This window comes from Triticum aestivum, chromosome 7B (genome assembly GCF_018294505.1).
Source record: "Triticum aestivum cultivar Chinese Spring chromosome 7B, IWGSC CS RefSeq v2.1, whole genome shotgun sequence".
NCBI classification, from domain to species: Eukaryota; Viridiplantae; Streptophyta; class Magnoliopsida; order Poales; family Poaceae; genus Triticum; species Triticum aestivum.
In genome coordinates, this window is record NC_057813.1 from 21952354 (window position 1) to 21962257 (window position 9904).

Below are 9904 nucleotides of genomic sequence, written 5' to 3' on the forward strand. Positions count from 1 at the left end.
TCATCCCAAAAGGTTGCTTCTTGTTTTTTTCTCATTGAAAGACTTCATATAGGAGAAGATGGGCGTCGGAGAGCCACCAGGGGGCCCACGAGGTAGGGGGGCGCGCCCCAGGGGGGAGGGCGCCCCCCACCCTCATGAGCAGGGTGTGCCCCCTAGCCTTCATCTTTGGCAATGATTTTTCTTTATTTATTTTAAGATATTCCGTGGAGTTTCAGGACTTTTGGAGTTGCGCAGAATAGGCCTCCAATATTTGCTCCTTTTCCAGCCCAGAATTGCAGCTGCCGGCATTCTCCCTCTTCATGTAAACCTTGTAAAATAAGAGAGAATAGCCATAAGTATTGTGATATAACGTGAAATAACAGCCCATAATGCAATAAATATTGATATAAAAGCATGATGCAAAATGGACGTATCAACTCCCCCAAGCTTAGACCTTGCTTGTCCTCAAGCGAAAAGTCGATAACAATAAATATGTCCTCATGTTTAGAGGTAGAGGCGTCGATAAAAATAAAATACGGGCATGAAGGCATCATGATTATTTTCATAACAAAAATGTATATAGATTTCGTCATATGATTACTTATGTGCAAGTGATGATCTTTCACAAAGCAAAAGTATGAATCAGAAACCTTATTGAGCACCAACAAATTATAGTCTCAGTCATTGAAGCAATTGCAATTTCTCATAACATCGGAAAGAGTCTATATCAGAGCTTAAAAGCAAGTCCACATACTCAACTATCACTTAGTCCTTCATAATTGCTAACACTCACGCAATACTTGTGGTTACGGAGTTTTAATCGGACACAGAGAAAGATAGGGGCTTATAGTTTTGCCCCACAACCTTTTACCTCAAGGGTAATGTCAACAACAATAATTCATGCTCCCCTACATCCAATTAGATATATATATATATCATACTCTTTCCAACATACTGAGCTTGCCAAAGGATAAAATGAAAAAGGAAAGGTGAAGATCACTGTGACTCTTGCATAAGGTAGAGGATAATAATAAAAGATAGGCCCTTCGCAGAGGGAAGCAGAGGTTGTCATGCGCGTTTAGAGTTGATGCACAAAATCTTAATGCAAAAGAACGTCACTTTATATTGCCCCTTGTATGTGGACCTTTATTATGCAGTCCGTCGCTTTTATTACGTCCACAACAAGTTCGTACAAAGCTTATTTTCTCTGCACTAATAAGTCATGCATATTTAGAGATCAATTTTTATTGCTTGCACCGATGACAACTTACTTGAAGGATCTTACTCAATCCATAGGTAGATATGGTAGACTCTCATGGCAAAACTGGTTTAAGGGTATTTGGAAGCACAAGTAGTATTTCTACTTGGTGCCGAGAATTTGGCTAGCATGAGGGGGAAAGGCAAGCTCAACACGTTAGAGGATCCATGACAACATACTTTATCTCAGATATAAGAAAACATAACTCATTATGTTTTCTTCCTTGTCCAACCTCAACTCTTTAGCATGTCATATTTTAATGAGTGCCCCCAATCATAAAAGATGTCAATGATAATATATCTATATGTGAAACCTCTCTTTCTTTATTACTTCCTATTAATTGCAACGATGACCAAAGCTATATTTGCCAACTCCCAACAATTTTTAATCATCATACTCTCTCTATGTGAAGTCATTACTTTCAATGAGATCAATATGGACTCTTTGATTATTTTTATTCTTTTCTTCTATTCACCCAAGATCATGGCAAAATAATCAAGCCCTTGACTCAACACTAATCTTTATTATATAGATAGCTCACGGACTCGATTACATAGAGGGATCGTGAAGCAAAACTTAAAACTAAATCAAGCCAAGACTTTATTCTACTAAATCAAGATACTTCTAAAATGATCGAACTAAGAAAAACGGTAAAGACAGGAGTTGTGATGGTGATACGATACCAGGGAACCTCCCCCAAGCTTGGCAGTTGCCAAGGGGAGTGCCCATATCCATCTGATTATGTCTCCTTCTTTGTTGGTGGTAATGGAGGTGTTGTCGATGATGCAGGCTTGTCGTCCAACTTCCATGGCATAGGCTCACCATCATAGAAGGATGATCGAGTCTCCGGAATCCTCAAATATGCAGCCAAACTCATCCTTTTGAATCTATATTCATACTCACAGTTTTGATTTTGTAGATCATAAATTTGGGCTTGGAGGTGCTCGATCTTCTCTCGTAACTTGAAGATAGCCTCATTGGTGTTCTTGGCATCTGGCTCGTAGTTGTTCGTGAACTCCGCGAGCATCTTGTGGCTAGCGTTGATTCCACGCTCCACCATCCCCTGGCATTTGAAAACTTGTTGCTCCATTGCTTTGAGCCTTGACTCCATGCTTCCAGTTCCCTTTGGTCCCTCAACATCGCGGATGTGCAGCAACCCATCACGCATCTCAATGGTTTGAGGGTGTCGCATCACCTCCGCGAGGTAAGGGCTGATCAACTTCTCGAAGAACTTGTCCTTTGAAGCACTTGGGATCGTCATGATGATCTAGACCTGTCAGAAAAACAGCTCGAAACAAGAACAGGGGAGATTTTCGTGATAGGAGAGTCAAAACTTTCGGGAGGATATATAATGAATTTTTACCGACCAAAATACGTATCGTACAAGAAAACGGAGTCCGGAGAGCACACGAGGTGCTCATGAGGTAGGGGGCGCGCCCAGGGGGGTAGGGCGCGCCCTCCACCCTCGTGGAGGCCTCGTGTCCTTCCCGGACTGCAACTTATTTTTCTATTTTTCTAAACATTCCAAGACGGAGAAATACTTCCTTAAAAATTGTTTTGGAGTCGGTTTACTTACCGTACCACATACCTATTCCTTTTCGGAGTCTGAAGCGGGCTGGAAAGTGTCCCTTATGTATTGCTCCGGGGTTACGGTTTCAATAATATTGGTTTCAACATTTATAGGATAACCTGAGATATAGTGTTTGATCCTTTGACCGTTTGCCACCTTCGGATTTGTACCTTCGAAGTTGTTGATTTTTATGGCACCGGAACGATAGACCTCCTCAATAACGTAGGGACCTTCCCATTTAGAGAGAAGTTTTCCTGCAAAAAATCTTAAACGAGAGTTGTATAGCAATACATAATCACCTACATTAAACTCACGCTTTTGTATCCTTTTGTCGTGCCATCTTTTAACTTTTTCTTTAAACAACTTGGCATTTTCATAAGCTTGGGTTCTCCATTCATCAGGGGAGCTAATATCAAATAACCTCTTCTCACCGGCAAGTTTGAAATCATAGTTGAGCTCTTTAATAGCCCAATATGCCTTATGTTCTAGTTCGAGAGGTAAGTGACATGCTTTTCCATAGACCATTTTGTATGGAGACATACCCATAGGATTTTTATATGCAGTTCTATAGGCCCATAATGCATCATCAAGTTTCTTGGACCAATTCTTTCTAGACCTATTAACAGTCTTTTGCAAAATCAATTTGAGCTCTCTATTGCTCAATTCTACTTGACCGCTAGACTGCGGGTGATAAGGAGATGCAATCCTATGATTAACGTCATATTTAGCAAGCATTTTATGGAAAGCACCATGAATAAAGTGTGAACCACCATCAGTCATAAGATATCTAGGGACTCCAAACCTCAGAAAAATAACTTCCTTAAGCATTTTAATAGAAGTGTTATGATCAGCACTACTAGTTGGAATAGCTTCTACCACTTAGTAACGTAATTGACAGCAACTAAAATATGTGTGTATCCATTAGAGGCAGGAAAAGGTCCCACATAATCAAAGCCCCAAACATCAAATGGTTCAATAACAAGTGAATAATTCATAGGCATTTCTTGACGTCTACTAATATTACCAATTCTTTGACATTCATCGCAAGACAAAACAAACTTACGGGCATCCTTGAAGAGAGTAGGCCAATAAAATCCGGATTGCAATACCTTATGTGCAGTTCTATCTCCAGCGTGGTGTCCTCCATAAGCTTCGGAGTGATACTTGCGTAGGATCTGTTCCTGTTCATGCTCAGGTACACAACGTCTAATAACACCATCTACTCCTTCCTTATAAAGATGTGGGTCATCCCAAAAGTAATGTCGCAAATCATAGAAAAACTTTTTATTTTGTTGGTATGTGAAGCTAGGTGGTATAAATTTGGCGACAATATAGTTAGCATAATCAGCATACCATGGAGTGCTACGAGAAGTGCTTATGACACTTAATTTCTCATCAAGGAAGCTATCATCAATAGGTAGTGGGTCATCAAGAACATTCTCCAACCTAGATAAGTTGTCTGCAACGGGGTTCTCATCTCCCTTTCTATCAACAATATGCAAATCAAATTCTTGTAGCAAGAGAACCCATCTAATGAGTCTAGGTTTTGCATCTTTCTTTTCCATAAGATATTTAATAGCAGCATGATCAGTGTGAATAGTTACTTTAGAGTCTACAATATAAGGTCTGAATTTATCACAAGCAAATACAACTGCTAAAAGTTCCTTTTCGGTAGTAGCATAATTTCTTTGAGCATTGTCTAGAGTCTTACTAGCATAATGAATAACATTTAATTTCTTATCAACTCTTTGCCCTAGAACAGCACCTACAGCATAATCACTAGCATCACACATAATTTCAAAGGGTAAATTCCAATCAGGTGGCTGAACAACAGGTGCAGAGACTAATGCTTTCTTAAGTATTTCAAATGCTTCTACACAATCATCATCAAACACAAATGGTACATCTTTTTGTAATAAATTAGTCAGAGGCCAAGAAATTTTTGAGAAGTCTTTAATGAACCTCCTATAAAATCCGGCATGACCAAGGAAACTTCTTATACCTTTGATGTCCTTGGGACATGGCATCTTTTCAATAGCATCAACCTTGGCTTTATCAACTTCAATACCTCTTTTAGAAACTTTGTGCCCCAATACAATACCTTCATTAACCATAAAGTGGCACTTTTCCCAATTCAAGACAAGATTAGTTTCTTCACATCTCTGCAGATCTCGATCAAGATTGCTCAAGCAATCATCAAAAGAGGAACCATAGACGGAAAAATCATCCATGAAAACCTCACAATTTTTTTCACAAAAGTCAGAGAATATAGCCATCATACATCTTTGAAAGGTAGCAGGTGCATTACATAAACCAAAAGGCATACGTCTATAAGCAAAAGTACCAAAAGGGCATGTAAAAGTAGTCTCTGATTGATCTTTAGCTGACACAGGTATTTGAGAGAAACCAGAATAACCATCTAGAAAGCAATAATGTGTATGTTTGCATAATCTTTCTAGCATTTGATCAATAAAAGGTAAGGGGTAATGATCTTTCTTAGTAGCTTTATTTAATTTGCAGAAATCAATTACCATCCTATAGCCTGTGATAATTCTTTGCGGGATCAATTCATCTTTATCATTAGGGACAACAGTAATACCTCCCTTCTTAGGGACACAATGGACAGGACTTACCCACTGACTATCAGCAACGGGATAAATTATACCTGCCTCCAGAAGCTTGAGTATTTCTTTTCTTACCACTTCTTTCATTTTAGGATTCAGACGTCGTTTAGGATCACAAACTGGTTTGGCATCCGCTTCCAAATTTATTTTATGTTGACAAAGCGTTGGACTAATGCCCTTAAGATCATCAAGAGTATATCCAATAGCGGCACGGTGCTTCTTCAGAGTTTTCAATAATCTTTCTTCTTCATGCTCTGAAAGGTTAGCACTAATAATAACAAGATATATTTTCTTTTCATCAAGATAAGCATATTTAAGATTATCAGGCAACGGTTTAAGCTCAAACACGAGATCACCCTTGGGTGGAGGAGGATCCCCTAGGATTTGAACAGGCAAATTGTGTTGCAGGATAGGTTCCTGTTTAAAGAATACTTCATCTATTTCCCTTCTTTCATTCATGAACATATCATTTTCATGATCTAGCAAATATTGTTCTAAAGGGTCACTAGGAGGTACAGCAATAGAAGCAAGACCAATAATTTCATCCTTACTAGGCGATTCTTCCTCATGATGTTGTTTACTAAATTTAGAGAAATTAAACTCATGAACCATATCATCCAAACCAATAGTAACCACATTCTTTTTGTAGTCTATCCTAGCATTAACAGTATTCAAAAAGGGTCTACCAAATATAATGGGACAAAAGCTATCTTGTGGAGAACCAAGAACAAGAAAATCAGCGGGATATTTGGTCTTTCCACACAAGACTTCAACATCTCTAACAATTCCCATTGCAGATATAGTATCTCTATTGGCAAGTTTAATTGTAACATCAATATCTTCTAACTCAGCAGGTGCAATATCATGCATAATTTCTTTGTATAAGTCAATGGGTATTACACTAGCACTACCACCCATATCACATAAGCCATGATAAAAATGTTCTCCTATTTTAACAGAAATAACAGGCATGCCTACCACAGGTCTATGTTTATCTCTAGCACAAGGTTTAGCAATTCTAGTAGTTTCACCACAGAATTGAATAACATGCCCATCAATATTATTAGACAAGAGATCTTTAACAATGGCAATATTGGGTTCTACTTTGACTTGCTCAGGAGGTGTATAAGTTCTAATATTGCTTTTACGAACAATAGTTGAAGCTTTAGCATGATCCTTCATTCTAACAGGGAAAGGCGGTTTCTCAACATAAGAAGTGGGAACAATAGGATCATTATAAGTGATAGTCTTTTCTTCAACTTTAATAGGTGCAGCTACTTTTACTTCTATGGGAGGATGATATTTAAACCACTTCTCCTTGGGGAGATCAACATAAGTAGAAAAGGGTTCACAGAAAGAAGCTACTATCTCAGAGTCAAGTCCATATTTAGTGCTAAACTTACGGAAAATATCGGTATCCATAAAAGATTTAACACAATCAAACTTAGGTGTCATACCTGACTCCTTACCTTTGTCGAGGTCCCAATCTTCATATTTGTGTTTAATTCTATCCAATAAATTCCATTTAAATTCGATAGTCTTCATCATAAAAGAGCCAGCACAAGAAGTATTGAGCATGGTGTGATTGTTATCAGAAAGCCGTGCATAAAAACTTTGCATGATTACTTCTCTTGAGAGCTCATGATTGGGGCATGAATATAACATTCATTTAAGCCTCCCCCAAGCTTGAGCGATGCTTTCTCCTTCGCGGGGCCAAAAATTATATATATAATTGCGATCACAATGAAAAAGATGCATAGGGTAATACTTTTGATGAAATTCCAATTTCAATCTTTTATAGTTCCATGATCTCATATCATCACATAGCCTGTACCATGTCAATGCGTCTCCCTTCAAATATAAAGGGAAGGCCTTCTTCTTAACAACATCATCGGGTATACCTGCAAGCTTAAATAGTCCACAAACGTCATCCACATAGCGTAGATGTTCATCAGGATGCCTTGTTCCATATCTTGTAAAAGTGTTAGCTAGCAGTTTTTCCATCATACCCGAAGGAAATTCAAAAGGAGTTTCATTTTCAATAGGTTCAGTAGGTTGAGTAGGTTGATGAGCAACTCTTTGCTCTACTGGACGGGGTGAAGATACCCTGAACAAGCCCCTCAGAGAATTACTTTCCATAGTAACAAGTGACAGAAAATTTCAGCACACTAAATAAATTTTTCCTTACCAAATTCCACCTACCAAAGGCGCTTCACTCCCCGGCAATGGTGCCAGAAAAGAGTCTTGATGACCCTCAAGTATAGGGGATCTATCGCAGTCCTTTCGATAAGTAAGAGTGTCGAACCCAACGAGGAGCAGAAGGAAATGATAAGCGGTTTTCAGCAAGGTATTCTCTGCAAGTACTGAAATAAGTGGTAATAGATAGTTTTGTGATAAGATAAATCGTAACGAGCAACAAGTAACAAAAGTAAATAAAGTGCAGCAAGGTGGCCCAATCCTTTTTATAGCAAAGGACAAGCCTGGACAAACTCTTATAATAGGAAAAGCGCTCCCGAGGACACATGGGAATATCGTCAAGCTAGTTTTCATCGGGCTCATATGATTCGCGTTCGGTACTTTGATAATTTGATATGTGGGTGGACCGGTGCTTGGGTGCTGTTCTTACTTGAACAAGCATCCCACTTATGATTAACCTCTATTGCAAGCATCCGCAACTACAACAAAAGTATTATGGTAAACCTAACCATAGCATGAAACATATGGATCCAAATCAGCCCCTTACGAAGCAACGCATAAACTAGGGTTTAAGCTTCTGTCACTCTAGCAACCCATCATCTACTTATTACTTCCCAATGCCTTCCTCTAGGCCCAAATAATGGTGAAGTGTTATGTAGTCGATGTTCACATAACACCACTAGAGGCTAGACAACATACATCTTATCAAAATATCGAACGAATACCAAATTCACATGACTACTAATAGCAAGACTTCTCCCTTGTCCTCAGGAACAAACGTAAGTACTCACAAAGCATATTCATGTTCATAATCAGAGGGGCAATAATATGCATAAAGGATCTGAACATATGATCTTCCACCAAATAAACCAACTAGCATCAACTACAAAGAGTAATCAACACTACTAGCAACCTACTAGCACCAATCCCGGACTTGGAGACAAGAATTGGATACATGAGATGAACTAGGGTTTGGGGATGAGATGGTGCTGGTGAAGATGTTGATGGAGATTGCCCTCTCCCGATGGGAGGATCGCTGGTGATGACGTTGGTGATGATTTCCCCCTCCCAGAGGGAAGTGTCCCCGGCAGAACAGCTCTGCCGGAGCCCTAGATTGGTTCCGCCAAGGTTCCGCCTCGTGGCGGTGGAGTCTCGTCCCGAAAGGTTGCTTCTTGTTTTTTTTTCTCATTGAAAGACTTCATATAGGAGAAGATGGGCGTTGGAGAGCCACCAGGGGGCCCACAAGGTAGGGGGGCGCGCCCCAGGGGGGGCGCCCCCCACCCTCGTGAGCAGGGTGTGGGCCCCCTAGCATTCTTCTTTGGCAACGATTTTTCTTTATTTATCTTAAGATATTCCGTGGAGTTTCAGGACTTTTGGAGTTGCACAGAATAGGCCTCCAATATTTGCTCCTTTTCCAGCCCAGAATTCCAGCTGCCGGCATTCTCCCTCTTCATGTAAACCTTGTAAAATAAGAGAGAATAGCCATAAGTATTGTGACATAACGTGAAATAACAGCCCATAATGCAATAAATATTGATATAAAAGCATGATGCAAAATGGACATATCATCTCCTATTTTAACAGAAATAACAGGCGTGCCTCGATTGGTCTACGTGTCTTAGTATCAAGTCTAGCAATATTAGCAGTCTCATCCAAGAAAGAAATAACATGCCCATCTAAGTCCTCATCCAAGAGATCTTTAACCATAGCAATACTAGGTTCAATATTAATTTGCTCAGGAGGTGTATAAGTCCTAGTATTACTCTTACGAACAACAGTCGAAGCTTTAGCATGATCCTTTATCCTAACAGGAAAAGGAGGTTTTTCAACATAAGCAGTAGGAACAATAGGATCACTATAGGTAATAGTCTTTTCTTCGACTGTAATAGGTGCAACTACTTTCACTTCAATAGGAGGATTATATTTAAACCACTTCTCCTTAGGGAGATCAATGTGAGTAGCAAAAGATTCACAAAAAGTAGCTACTATCTCAAAGTCAAGTCCATACTTAGCGCTAAATCCACGAAAAACATCGGTATCCATAAAAGATTTAACACAATCAAACTTAGGTGTCATACCTGACTCCTTACTATCGTCGGAACCCCAATCTTCAGAGTTGCGTTTAATTCTTTCCAATAAGTCCCATTTGAAATCAATAGTCTTCAGCATATAAGAACCAGCACAGGAAGTATCGAGCAGGTTGCGATTATCAAGAGAAAGCCGAGCATAGAAATTCTGAATAATCATTTCTCAAGAGAGCTCATGATTGGGGCATGA